The sequence below is a fragment of the Sus scrofa genome, chromosome 6 (genome assembly GCF_054392235.1).
Source record: "Sus scrofa isolate SSC_HxYL_T2T_F1_AM1 chromosome 6, Sscrofa_HxYL_maternal_Yorkshire_Landrace_v2.0, whole genome shotgun sequence".
Classification (NCBI taxonomy): domain Eukaryota; kingdom Metazoa; phylum Chordata; class Mammalia; order Artiodactyla; family Suidae; genus Sus; species Sus scrofa.
This window is the reverse complement of record NC_139388.1, coordinates 157,620,142-157,634,888: the sequence shown is the minus strand read 5'-3', so window position 1 is coordinate 157,634,888 and position 14,747 is coordinate 157,620,142. Positions and strand designations below refer to the sequence as shown.

Genomic DNA, 14,747 nt, shown 5'->3' with positions numbered 1-14,747 from the left:
CAGCGGCCACTTTGGGCCTTTGAAAATCCGGGAAAGCGGGAAGATCCGGGCGGAGGCTGCGGACCTAGCTCCCAGCCGACGCAGCACAGCACGAGGCGACGGCGGGCAGGCACCGACCAATCCGGGGCCTGGTTCAAAGAGCCAATCGGGGCGCGCTTTACAGGGGCCGCGGCCTTAGGGGGCGGGGCAGGGGGAGGGGCCACAGCCGCCTCCCGGACCGCCCAGCCCAGGCGCGGTGCGGCTCGGTGCGGTAAGCTGCAGAGCCCTGTTAACTAAAAATGTAATTTCAGATTGGACAAGTAAGTGATCCTCCTCTCGGTCCCACGTGTGCATCAGGGGCTTTAGCGGTTGCTCAGGCTCACAGCGAGCCGGTTCTCTAGCCTGAGAGCGCTGGGCCGAAGCCTCCCTCCCTTTTCCCGCAGCCGGCGCCTCCTCTTCCTCCTCTGGCCGCTTAAGTCTTAGTGCTGGTCGTGCTTTGGCTCTTGTTGAGTCCCCAGTGTCCACTCCTTGGTGAGGCGTCAGGCCACTCAAGAGAAGGGTCAGCCTTGACTGCACCCTCAACACTGCCTAGGAGCTTTCTGAAACCTGGGGTCCTTTGCCCTCACTGTCCAGTTAACTAGGTTAATTTCCTATCTTTATCACACCTCTCCCCACCCCCCACATCTTATTTTAGAATGTTTCCCTAGGCATTTTTGAGCCTTTTAATCCCAGGCTGGCCACCTAAAGCCTTTTAAGGCTAGTGCTGCTTGTGATTATGTTTGAGGTGCAGTTTAATTTAGATGGTGTAATGCTCTTTGTCTATAGTTAAACTGCATAGGAAAGGCCTAGAGGTATCTTTCCATTTTTATTAATTTCCTTTTTTTTTTTAAGGATGAACAACATGCAAAATGGGGCATTTCCCTAATCATTGGCTATTTTCCACTAAAGCACTTCTCATGTTGTAACTAATTTCGTTTGTAAAGAGTCAAGTCATTTTCAAGATCTGGGAAAGCAGTCATCCTTAGGTTAATTTTTAAAGTGATATCAGAAGGAAGTGATTATGCTTTTGAATCCATAAGAAAGAAGGCAAGCTTTCTCTTAGTTCCTGGCTGTTAGACGGTAGTTTTGCTTTGTTTTGTTTTGCTTGCTTTTCTCTTCTTTGCTGTGATCCACCTTCTATCCTGAAATTGTGCTTTGTAAGTTGCCAGCTGGGTCTTCCAGCCTGCTGACTGCCTCCTGGTCTTCTGGGAGTCTCCTGTTAATTAGGCCCTGTGCTTGGCTTTTGACCTAGTGGCCACAGGCCTGGCTCTTGGAGGGGCCAGCTGAGGAGGCCCAGCGAACTCTTGTTAAGGATGATTAAGGAACCAGAGAGGCTGAGAGGGCCTGGAGATTGATTTTGAGGGGGAGGGAGATTGGGAGCCTCCCTGATGGATTTGGAAGTTTTGGGAGAAGGGAATAACCCAGAGAGTGGAGATCTGTGTCTTTCTGGATGAAACTGAGAAGTTTACTGGGAGGAGACTGGGCCTTTTTCCAAGCTGTGTTAATTTTTTCTGTGGGCCTTGTCTTTTCCTGGAATCTGGTTCCCTTTCCCTAACCTTTCACTTAGTTCAAATCACAGTCAATTACCAGATGGTTTTGAAAACAATTTGAGGTAATGAATCTTACCCTTAAACTCCCAGTCAGAGTGGGACCATCGCCGTGCCCCCCACCCCCAGCCCCAACCAAAAGGATTTGAAATAATTATTTTACCAGAATGTTCTACAGAGATCAGGGAGTTCCCATAGTAGCGCAGCAGAAACCAATCCGACTAGGAACCATGAGGTCGTGGGTTCGAACTCTGGCCTCTCTCAGTGGGTTAAGGATCTGGCTTTGCAGACTTGGCTCGCATCTGGTATTGCTATGGCTCTGGCGTAGGCTGGCAGCTGTAGCTCTGATTAGACCCCTACCCTGGGAACTTCCGTATGCCGTGAGTGTGGCCTTAAAAAGACAAACAGACAAAAAAAGAGAATGTTCTGCAGAGATCATTCAGCTTCTCACCTGCCCATGTTTTTATAAGGTGGAATTTAGAGTCAACACAGGTGGTGTAAGAGAAAGTCATTGAGGGAGTTCCTGTTGTGGCTCAGTGGTGATGAACCCAACCCCGCTAGTATCCGTAGGACTTGGGTTTGATCCCTGGCCTTGCTCAGTGGGTTAAGTATCTGGCATTGCAGTGAGCTGTGGTGTAGGTTGCAGACATGGTTTGGATCCTGCATTGCTGTGACTGTGGTGTAGGCCAGCAGCTACAGCTCCAATTTGGCTCCTAGCCTGGGAACTTCCATATGCCTCAGGTGCTGCCTCTTTATTTAAAAAAAAAAAAAAAAAAAGGTTACTGAAACACTAGCTATTGTGTTTGTTCATTTGTTCTGTTTGGAGATTGTTCTGGGCCTGGCCCTGTGGTAGGCTCTGGGAAAACAGAGTAAATAAGACTTGGTCTTTGCTTTTGAGCTTTTATCCAGTCTGCTTCTATCTAGTCCTTTGAAGGAGATTATGTGATAGTGAGATTAGTGCAAGGTATGCAGAAGATTCTCAGGAGTTGAGAGAAATCCAAATGGCCCAATATGGGGTTTTAGGGAAAACTTCTCAGAGGAGATAATACACAAGTGGTATGACCCTTATGACTGGGCCAGAGAAGGACAAAGGGAAGGGGCACAAATTAACATAAGGAACATTTCTAAAACCCCCAGAGATTTCTTGTGCTCCTTTTTCTGCCTTAGAACAGTATGTGCAAAGCTCTACAAGCCTGGCGAATCGTTGATTAGTGTAGGTGGACAGGAAAGGGTGAGGTGAGAAATCACCGGAAAAGAGGTTGGGGAGAGTAAAAAGGCCAGATCAGGGAGGGTCAGGTGAGTCAGGTTAAAGGACTATGAATATGTCTCCAGGGCAAGCAGGAACTATTGGACATGCTCAGATTGATGTTTTACTTGTTTGTTATTTTTTATTCTTTTGGCTGTGCCTGAGGCATGCAAAAGTTCTAGGGCCAGGGATCGAACACACACCCCAGTGGTGACCTGAGTCACAGCAGTGACAATGCCGGACCTTTAAGTCAGTGGGCCACCAGGGAACTCCTTCAGATTGATGTTTTAAAACATTAATTCTGGCTACAGGGTGGAGCTAGAGTGGGGAAAAAATGGAGAAGAGACTGTTATAATGAAGGTGAGAGATGGGTTTGGGTAGTGGTTATGGGACCAGAAGAGAGAGAGTAGGAGGATAGAATGGTTAGGAATTAATTACTGATTGAATGTAGGGGATGAAGAAAGGATATAGCAATCAAGGTAGCATGGGGGAAAAAGGGCATTCCCAACTGGGATATTTTTCACCAGCTATATTGAAATATACTTGATGTACAGTAAACTGTATGTATTTAAATTGTCTAATTTGAGAAGTTTTGGCATGCATTTATCCATGAAACCACCATCACATAAGAACATTTCTAAAACACCAAAAGATTTCTTGTGCCCCTTTCTAATCCCCAGGCTGTAGTAATCCCCTACTCCAAGAACCAGTGTGCTGCTTCCTGTCACGATAGATTATTTAGCCCTTTTAAGAATTTTTATCTGGGGGTAATATAATATGTATTTCTTATGTGCGGTGGCTTTTCCTTAGCATAATGCTCTTGAGATTTATCCATGTTGTGTGTGCATACGTAGGATTTTTATCTATTTTAGTTTAGTTTATCTAGTAACTATTGCTGGACATTTGGATTATTTGCTGGGTTTTTTTTGGCTACTACAAATAAAGCAGATAAGAATATTCGCATAAACGTCTTTGTAGGGACATAAGCCTTCATTTCTCTCGGTTAAATATTTAGAGGTAGAATGGCTAGTTCACATGGTAGGTGTATATTTAACATTTCAAGAAACAGTAAACTGTACTTGTGTGATTCTAGTTGCTCCCACTGGTGTGGTCACTCTTTAATTTTAGCCATTCTAATATGGCATCCTCTCATGGAGTTTTAATGTGCGCTTCCTAATGGTTAGAAATTTCAAGCTTCTTATCCTGTGCTTATTTGCATATAACATCTTCTGGGGTGCAGTGTATATTAAATCTTTTGTCCATTTAAAAAAATGGGCTGTTTGTTTCCTTATTGACTTTTGAGAGGCTTTTGTATATATTCTCATTACGAGTTCTTTATTATAGCTGTGATTTGCAAATATTTTCCCTCATTTTGTGGCTCATTTTAAAATTTTCTTAAAGTGTCTCTCGAAAAGCAGAGTTCTGGAGTTCCCGTCGTGGCGCAGTGGAAATGAATCCGACTAGGAACCATGAGGTTGCAGATTCGATCCCTGGTCTTGCTCAGTGGGTTAAGGATCTGGCGTTGCCGTGAGCTGTGGTGTAGGTCGCAGACATGGGTCAGATCTGGCATTGCTGTGGCTCTGGCCGGCAACAATAGCTCGGATTAGACCCTTAGCCTGGGAACCTCCCTATGTCCCTAAATGGACAAAAAAAAAAAAAAAAAAGAAAAGAAAGAAAAGCAGAGTTCTTAATTTTGATGGCACAATTTATCAGTTTGTGATTTTGATGATGTCTATTTTATAATTTGATTTGTTTATGGATCATGGTTTTGGTATCTAAGAAATCATGCCTAGCATGAGGTCTCAAATATTTTCTTTTTTTTTTTTTGTCTTTTTGCTATTTCTTTGGGCCGCTCCCAAGGCTTATGGAGGTTCCCAGGTTAGGGGTCTAATCGGAGCTATAGCCACCGGCCTACGCCAGAGCCACAGCAACTCGGGATCCGAGCCGCTCGCGTCTGCAACCTACACCACAGCTCACGGCAACGCCAGATCGTTAACCCACTGAGCAAGGGCAGGGACTGAACCCTCAACCTCATGGTTCCTAGTCGGATTCGTTAACCACTGCGCCACGATGGGAACTCCCTATTTTTTTTTTTAAAGAAGCTTTATTGTTTTTCGTTCTGCATTAAATCCAGGATGCATTTTGTGTTAAGTCTTTTGTAGCCACAGAAAGTACTTTGTATGACTTGACTCCTTTTAACTTTTTGAGGCTTGTTTTAATGACCTAGAATGTGGTCTGTCTTGGTAAATGTTCTATGTGTTACTTAAAAAAAAAAAAAACGTGTATTCTGCCCTTGTTAGGTAGAGTACTTTTTACATGTCAAGTAGTTAGCTTTATTGACTACTATTATATATTACATACTTGCCAATTTTCTGCTTACCCATTCTATCAATTATTAAGAATTACATTTAAATCTATCATAACTATAGACATATGCATTTCTCCTTGCCTTTCTATCATATTTTGCTTTATGTATTCTGATGCTTTTTAGTAGGTGCTTTAATATTTAAGATTTTTAGGTCATCTTGGTGAATCATGTCTTTCATTATTTTATAATTTCTGATAATACTCTTTGCTTTAATATGTACTTAATCATTATTCCTGGCAGTATTTTTGCCCTCAAATCTACTTAGTGTTATACCAATGTAGTGAACTCCAGCTTTCTTTTGATTGCTGTTTTATGGTATTTCTTTGTTCTTCTTTTACTTTTTAACCTATTTGTCTCCTTTTATTTAAAGTGGGCTGCTTATAAGTATGCAGCATATAGTTAGACTGAGTAACAAAGCAAGACCTGACAATCTCTGCCTTTTAATTAGGGTGTTTAGACTATACATAATGTAATGCATATGGTTTGCTTTAAACATGCCATCTTATGCTTTTTTTTCTTTTCTATTTGTTCCATGTGGTTTTTTTGTTCTCTTTTCTCTCTTTTTCTGCCTTCTTTTGGATTAGTTTTTTTAAATTATTTTTTCCTTTTTTATTGGCTAATTAGGTATAACCTTTTTTCACATACTACTTTAGTGGTTGCTTTAAGGTTTATAGTACATATTTTTAATTTATCAGATTCAACTTTTGTGTGATATACCACTTAATATATAAAACCACATAATATTTTTTTTTGATTCTTGCCTCCTAGCCTTTGTGCTACTGCTATTTTATGTTGTACATTTTACTTTTACGTATATTTAAACCCCGTGATACATAACTATTATTTTAGTTTTAAGCAGTCAATGACTTTTTAAGACATTTAGAAACTTATTAGGGAATTCCTTTAAGGGCTCAGCAATTAATGAACCTGACTAGGATCCATAAAGATGTGGGTTCCATCCCAGGCCTCACTCATTGGGTTAAAGATCCAGCATTGCCGTGAGCTGTGGTGTAGGTTGTAGACACAGCTTGGATCTGGCATTGCTGTGGCTTTGGCCCAGGCCAGCAGCTATAGCTCCAATTCAACCCCTAGCCTGGGAACTTCCATATGCAGCAGGTACGGCCCTAAAAAGATAAAAAAAAAAAAAATTTAGAAATCTGTATATGTACCTACATAGTTACCTTTATGCTTTTCTTTCCATTTTTATGGATCCAGGTTTCCATGCAGTGTCATTTCCCCCCTACTTCTTGTGGTACAGTTCTGCTGGTGATTAATTTTTTCATGTTTGGTAGGTCTGAAGAAGTCTTTATTTCACCTTCAGTTTTGAAAGATTTTTTTTCACGGGATGAAGAATTCTAGATATAATGTTTTTTTCATTTAGTCATTCAAAGATCTTGCTCTACTGTTTCTTAGCTTGTACTATTTCTGGTAAGAAATCTGTTGTCATTCCCATGTTTATTCTTTTGTGCGTAATCTGCATCTCCTACCCTGACTGCTTTTAAGGTTTTCTCTTTATCATTGATTTTGAATAATTTGATGATGATATTTCTTGGTTTAGTTTTCTTTATATTTCTTGTGCTTGGGATTCACTGATATTCTTGAATATGTGGATTTTACAGTTTTTGACAAATCAGGAAAATTTACAGCCATTTTGTCTCAAATATTTCTCCTGATCCCTTCTTTGTTATAGTTTAGAAAGTTTTAAATTATTGTATCTTGAAGGTCACTGATCTTTCTTCATTTTCTAATCTCATATGGTCAGTTTTTCATCTCAGACATTTTAGTTTTCATTTCTAGAATTTCACAATGAGTCTTTTTTTAAATCTTTCATGTCTGAACTTTTAAGTTCATTGTTTCCTTTTTAAACATATGAACTTCAGAAATAACAGCTCTTTTAATGTCCTTGTGATTCTATCAAATGCGTCAATGCTAGGTCAGTGTCTTGATATTTCTCATTTTAGGTATTTTCCTACTTTTTTCCATGCCTGGTAATTTTTGATTGACTATCCGACATTATGTATATTACCTTATTCAATGCTGGATATTTTTGTGTTCTATAAATATACTTGAGTTTTGTTTGGGGGCATCTGTAAGTTATTTGGAAACAGTTTGATTCTTTTGCCCTTTGCAAAAAATCTTTGTTGAGCAGAACCAGGGCTAATTCTTTGGCACTGCTGAGGTAAAATTCTTCTGCATACTCTACCCAATGCCCTGTTAATTAGGAGCTTTTTTTCCACTGCCTAGTGTGAATAGGCACTATTCATGGCCTGTATGAAGTCCATTGATTGTTCACTGCAATCCTTTTGAATGCTTCTGGCTCAGATAGTTTCCTCACATGCATACAGTGATTATTACTCTACTGAATAATTGAGAAGTACCTGTTGCAGTTCTCTGGAATTCTCTTTCTGTGCAACTCTCTCTTGTCTTGCACTTTGCCCCAAGAATTCTAGCCTCTTTGTTTTCCATAGACTCCAAGCTCTGTCTCCTCAGCTTGGGGAATTGCAGGACTTGGTGTGGATTGCCCCTTCCTGTGCCCTGGTCCCAGGCAGTCAGCTTGAGCAATTTCAGGATACCTAATTTTTTCCCCATCTCTTTGTGTATTTTGTTGCCAAATTCTGATGTCCAGTGTCTGGAGAAACTTTGTTTCCTGTATTTTGTTCATTATTTTAGTCTTTTTTTTAAGTGGGAGGGTAAATATCATGCCTGTAACTCCATCTTGGCTAAAAGTAGGGTTTTTCAGCTGGAATTATTGAAGAAAATTGTAAATGGGACTATCTGGGGTTGTGAGGAAGGGATTTCAAGATGCCCAGCCTCTTTTACTCCTTAAGAGGCATAGTGAAGGAAGTATATTGGAAAGGATTATAAGCCATCCTCAAATTAGTATAAATTTAGTTTTATTTATTTATTTATTTATTTGCTTTTTATGGTCATACTCATGGCTTATGGAAGTTCCCAGGCCAGAGGCTGAATCAGAGCTACAGCTACCGGCCTACGCCACAGCCACAGCAACGCAGGATCTGAGTTGTGTTTGCGACCTACACCACAGCCTATTGCAACGCCGGATCCTTAACCCACTGAGCGAGGCCAGGGATCGAACCTGCAACCTCATGGTTCCCAGTGGGATTCGTTTCCGCCGTACCATGATGGGAACTCCAAGTGTAATTTTAAAGGGACTCTTTAGAAAGATACAGGCAGCGTGAATCCCTGTGGCTAATAGTAGTATGGTTGTTGTATCCCTCTACTTAAGAGGCAAGGAGAGAAATTGTTTCCAGAACTCAGAAGGATAAATTCCACAGAAAAGCCTGCCTTGACAGAATCCATTATCTTAGTTCAAGAGATGCAGCTAATCCAACGCGCCTCCAGAGGAAGTGAGCCTTGACCTTACTTTCTTTCTTCTTTTAAGGCTTCTAGTGCTCTCCATCTCTCTAGTGCAAACCCAACTAGATGACAGAGGGTTAGAGAGCCTTAGAGGTCAGATTATAATCCCAGGGCACAGGGCGGGCAGAAAAAGACTGAGCGTGTGGTGGTGGTGGGGGGGGGCAGGGGTAACCGGGGAATAACCTGCAAAAGGAGTCATTGATTTCCTGGCTACAGTGTCAGGGGGTTTGGTGGTGCCCCTCGAGAGCAAGAAGAGAAGTATGTTGGGGGAGAATTAGGTTTGAAATGTGAGGGAAAATGATGAGATTCTTTTCTAAGCTAGGCATACTTTTTCCTGGAGATCCTGTAACCCCTTTATCATCTGAAATGATGAAAGAAGTTCTTATTAACACAGATGACAAAACGAAGCAGAGTTCACGTAGCAGGTTTATATACAGTGTTGTATGTGAGTGGTGGGTTTAGGGAGTGTGGGAAAATAAAGTAAAAATTCTTCAGGCTGAATGTGTATGATGCCAGTCCTGTGGCCAATCTGGATTTGGGACTAAATTACGCTGAAATCTGTTGCAGACCAGACCGAGAGCTGAGTTCCTTGAGTTTCACTCAGCTGGCCATTGGATGGAGAGATTAAGGTAGGACTCAGCCTGAGAGTTCCCTTTGTGTATCTGCAAGTTAAGAACCCAACTAGTATCCATGAGAATGCAGGTTTGATCCCTGGCCTCATTCAGTGGGTTAAGGATTCAGTGTTGCTCCAAGCTGCAGTGTAGGTCACAGATGCAACTTGGATCTGGCATTGCTGTGGCTGAGGTGTAGGCTGGCGGTTCTGGCTCTGATTCAACCCCTAGCCTGGGAACTTCCGAGAAAGAAAGGATTCAGCTATTGATTGACTATGGCGGACGAAAGTTGAGAAGACAGATTATAAAATCAGTCATGACTTAGATACACCAAACTCAGAGTAGTTTACCAGATTCCGGGATTGTGGAATTATGTGGCCACCTTTGATGTTAGAAAGTGGCTATTGTTAGGCTGTTTTGAATCATCCTGTGACATAGTGGAAAGAACATGGGAGTCCCTCTGGTTTTTTTGGTTGTTTGTTTTGCTGAGTCTATGACATTGGGCAAGTGAAAAAAATGCACAGAAACTTGGTTACCCCATCTCTGAGTTGTGGATCCTCCAAAGTTGTTGGGAGGAACAGCAAGGGCATCTTCTGAGACACTGGTACCCGGCCTGGAAGGGAGGAGATGCTCATGAGAAATCTGTAGATCCAAGATGCGGGTTGACCCAGAATATAAGTGAGTTTGAGAAACACTGGGATTCATGTGAAGATATGTATTGGTAGAACACAGGTAACACTAATGTCTAGGGACTTACTAAGGGAAGAGTAGGGTCTTTGAAAAGGGCTACCTCAAAGCCCACCTTCAAAGGTGCTTGTGGAGACACCTCCGCTCCCTTTCTTTTTTTATCCGGAATACATTATTCTGATGTTTAGTGTCAGAGACTGGGTTTGGGGCTGGATGGACCACTGATTTGTTCCAGCATGTGATGCATCTGGGGGTCCTCGGGGAGGATAGAGAAGACCTACTGTGTGCTCACCATATGTGTGAGCTCAGCCCAGCTTCCCTCATCTCCACACAGTGTCATGTGGAAATGTGGGTGTCTGAAGAACCTTCTTGCTAGTTGTACCGAGTGCCCCTTCTCCCCTATACTCTGTTTTTATTTTGGGAAAAGCTATGGCAAGGAGGAGCAGTTATAGGAACTAGAGGTAGATAGCAGAGAGGAAAGAAAACCCAGTAGGAGGATGTGAGAATCATCTCAAAACATCTAAGAGATAGCTCACCTAAAAGAGATTAGGTGGTTTGGGTGATCCTGTGGGGTAAAAATGAGGACTAGAAGGTGGAAGTCGTATAAAGCAGACAGCTCAGTATGAGGAAGATCTTTCTTATCATTACCGTCATAGCTACTTCTTGCAAAATTTCAAACAGCATTGAGAAGGGATGTTAAAAATTGCCCTTCAGGAGTTCCCGTCATGGCGCAGTGGTTAACGAATCCGACTAGGAACCATGAGGTTGCGGGTTCGATCCCTGCCGTTGCTCAGTGGGTTACGATCCGGCGTTGCCGTGAGCTGTGGTGTAGGTTGCAGACTCGGCTCGGATCCCGCGTTGCTGTGGCTCTGGCGTAGGCTGGTGGCCACAGCTCCGATTAGACCCCTAGCCTGGGAACCTCCATATGCCGCAGGAGCGGCCCAAGAAATAGCAAAAAGACAAAAAAAAAAAAAAAAAAAAAAAAAAAATTGCCCTTCAAGCTTCCACTGCCTGTCTTTTCCCTAGATGTTACTGCAGTAAGCAGGCTTTTGCATATCCTTCCTGAAGTTTTGTGTGTTAGGTCTTCATATGGTACACTGGTTCTTAAACCTTAGCATCCATCAGGGTAGCCTGGAGGGTTTGTGGTGGTACAGGCTGCAAGCCAAGCCCTCCAGAGTTTCTGAATCAGTAGATCTGGGCTGGAGCCTGAGACTTTGTATTTCTGACATGTTCCCTGGTGATGCCTAATGCTGCTCTTCTGGAGACCACAGTTTGAGAACCAGTGATGCCCTTTCCTCTTTACAAAATTAATATAAATGCTGCCATTCTGTCTAAGAACTCGCTCTTTTACTTGATAACACATAATTAGCATTTTGCTTTAGCTCCTTCTCATTGCTTTTAACTGCTGCTTCTGTACCAATTTTAGCAAGTCCCCTGCTAATAAACATTTGATTTGTTTCCAGGTTCTTATGAATATGCTCTTGCTTTTACAAAAAAAGTTAAAGTAGACATTTTTATGTATATCTTTTAGGTGAGCCAATCTGCAAATTCTTAGAAGATAAATTCTTAGAAGTTCAACTCTTGAGTAAAAGGCAAATGTTGCCAAATTGTTCTGAAGGATGTTGAACCAATCATTCTCCCTCTAAAAGCATATCAAACTTCCCGTTTCCTCCAAACTCTTGCCGAAAATGAACATTTTCAATTTTTGCCCATTTTTTAAGGTATAAGAGTGTATCTAATGTTTTGATTTGCATTTCCCTCCATTATTTGTGAGGCTAATGGTTCACATGTATGCATTGTATATCTTTTTCTATGGAGTGCAAGTTTGTATTTTTTGCGTTACAGGAGGGGAGGACAGTATGAACAAAGGTGCCAAACCTTCATTTGAGGGGTTGCTAGTAGCTTTGCAAGGTTGGGGTATTAGGGGATTTGATCGGGGAGAGGTAGGGGGTAAGGTTAGAGGTCCAGGCAGGAGCCAGAGCTTCCAGGTCCTCGTGGGCCCAGTGAGGAACTTGGGCTTTACTTTGAGCAGAAGCAGCATCGATGGTGTTGGAACTTGCACTGTGGTCTTGGTAATTTTAATAGGACATGCTTCTGGAAGGGCACACGGTCCAGTCTAATGTTTAATCGTCTAATAACTCATTCATTAGGCCTTTCACTTTGGAGCCTCGAAGCCACTTGGCCATTCTTCATAAACAGGTAAACACAGGAATAGGCCAGAGACCTTAGCCAACCTCTGGCTGCGCTTTGTCTTTGAGGAAGGGTTTTGCAAGCTGGTGCAGGGGGTGGATTTTGTTGTTCTACCTGATACTGCCCTCAGCCCTTCCTGAATTTGTTGACATCTGACAGCAGTCATTAAGGTTGGTGGGTTCTTCTGTTGTTTTAATCTGAGTGACTTTCTGGGAAAAGCCATGGATTTTGGCCAATGTACTAATGATAACAACATTGCTTTGAAGGTCTGATCAGTGCTGTAGGAAATCACTTTATAGTTAATTATGTCCACAAATCAACAGCAGACTGTTGGAGAAGAAAGTGACAGAGGGGGAAGTTCCCTTTGTGGCTCAGTGGTTAACGAACCAGACTAGGATTCACGAGGATATGGGTTCAACACCTGGCTTTGCTCAGTGGGTTGGGGGTTCCAGCATTGCCGTGAGCTATGGTGTAGGCCAGCAGCTGTAGCTCCGATGATTCTACCTCTTAGCCTGGGAACCTCCATATGCCATGGATATGGCTCTAAAGAGGAAAAAAAAAAAAAAAGAAAAAAAAAGCCAAAAAACCCCACAAGTGACGGGGAAGAAATACGTATATATTTAAATTGCTCACAACTCTGAAAGAGGTCAGGAATTCTTATAAAGAAGAGTCCACTTAATAATACATCGCTAAGTTTGCTTGTCTTTTCCCCTGCTAAGTCCATAGCTTTGTAGCTGACATGTTGGCATTAAATTGTTATAACTTTGTGTTTAGAATCAGGACACCAGCCCTGGCTCTCTCTGCACCTGTTCTGCCATTTCTCTGCTTCCAGGGTCCTAGCATGAAATTAAGAGGCCATGAGTTTCAAGCTTTGACTTTTAGTGAACTCAGAGTGTGAACTGGGTTTGTGATAAACTTCATCCTTCTTCTCCCCTCTACACCTGTGCCTGTGGAAGTGGGGCTCAGAGTCAAGGAGGAAGATTATTCTGGGAAGGAGTGAACTTCTTTACCCAGAAGAGAGGCTTGCTGATAGTGCTTCTAGAAGTCGCCAGGGACAGAGAGTTTTAGAGACATCCCCTGCACACACACCCATGGCATCCAGGCTAGGGGTCGAATAGGAGCTATAGCCACTGGCCTACGTCATAGCCACAGCAAAGCCAGATCCAAGCCTCATCTTTGACCTACACCACAGCTTAAGGCAACACCCAGATCCTTAATTCACTTAGTGAGGCCGGGGATCAAACCTGCATCCTCATGGATGCTAGTTAGATTCATTTCCACTGAGCCATGATGGAAACTTCTAGAGCCTTTTTATGTTAAAAGGTATTTGACTATTTTATGCATTGATCTTTCCCTCCTTCCTCCTAACTCAGTGATTCCCCTACTGCTGCATTACACAGGCTCTGCCTCTCTAGGTGGAAGGAAAGTAGGAGACCAGACATCCTTAGTTAATATCTAGTGTTTCTCACAGTAGCATTTACAGTGACCTAGGTGGTCTTCATTAATCAGAACATGGAGGAGGCCTTTCTCATGGTTGAGTGAGAAGTTTTCATAGGAGAGAACACACTGGAATTGTGTTTGGAGTATATCCAGGATGAGAACAACTTGGGGGGGACGCCAAGTCATTTCAGGGGTGGGTAAGAGTCCTGCTCCAGCTTAGACAAAGCTCAATTGGAATATAGCCTCCCTCTGCTACGGGCTTTGTGATCACGCACTGGATGTTGCTCCTCTCTGGATTTTCAGTGTCCTCCCCTGTACAGGGGAGAAGGATTCGTGTCATAAATGTGGGTTCCCCTCTCCCTTTCTCTGCAAAGAGAATAGCTTGGTAGGGCATTCTAAAGCGCTTGGGAGGCATTTTAACAAGGAGCTGCTTTCTTGGATCCCAAGGGCTGAGGAGAAGGGAGAGTGAGTGAGGTTCTCTAGAAGAGGACATGGGAGATGCAGAGTTTAATCTGCTGCCAGGCGCTGTTTGTTTGTGGAGTTTGGGGATGTCATTTGATGCGTCAGATTTTCCAGCCATGATTTCCTTAGGATCTATACCATGCATTTGGCCTCAACATGGTTGGGTTTTTTGTTTTCTTTGTGTCAGCTGTCGTGCCATTGCCTGGCTTTTGGAGAGTGGTGGGTTTGGGCCACCATCCAGGACCAGCTTGGTTTTGATCCTTGTGGCTGCCACATTGTGAGGCTGGCATGAGGATTTGGGGAGTTTTGCCTTTCTTTTCTGCTTGTTGGACTCCAACTTTGAATTTAAAAGGACAGACAACCTTTCTACTTTCTGATTTCATAACCATACCTCTCCTCCAATCATCTCATATTTGTCTTTAAAGATGGGCTCAGTTCAGGAGTTCCCATCGTGGCATAGCAGAAACGAATCCGACCAGGAACCATGAGGTTGCCGCTTCAATCCCTGGCCTCACTCAGTGGGTTAAGGATCTGGCATTGCCGTGAGCTGTGTAGGTCACAGACGCGGCTCAGATCTGGTGTTGCTGTGGCTGTGGTGTAGGCTGGCAGCTACAGCTCTGATTAGACCCCTAGCCTGGGAACCTCCATATGCTGAGGGTGCAGCCCTAAAAAGACAAAAAAAGACACACAAAAGATGGGCTCAGTCCAAAGCACAAAGATGGGCTCAGTCCAAAGCACAAAGATCTTAAACATCCTGAAAAAAATACCAGTTTCTGGTCCAGTAGTTGGATAATAAACTC

At 42.9% G+C, this 14,747-nt stretch overlaps 1 protein-coding gene across 44 annotated transcripts in view; it reads left to right on the top strand.

The window, feature by feature from the left end:
- The first annotated feature begins 228 nt into the window (after window positions 1-228).
- FGGY (FGGY carbohydrate kinase domain containing) overlaps window positions 229-14,747 on the top strand; it is a 459,774-nt gene continuing 445,255 nt past the window's right edge. For all 44 annotated transcript variants that reach the window (XR_014808145.1, XR_014808144.1, XM_084964952.1 and 41 more), the window contains exon 1: window positions 229-299. The gene's annotated coding sequence lies outside the window, so the exon portion shown is untranslated. The remainder of the gene's footprint in view (window positions 300-14,747) is intronic.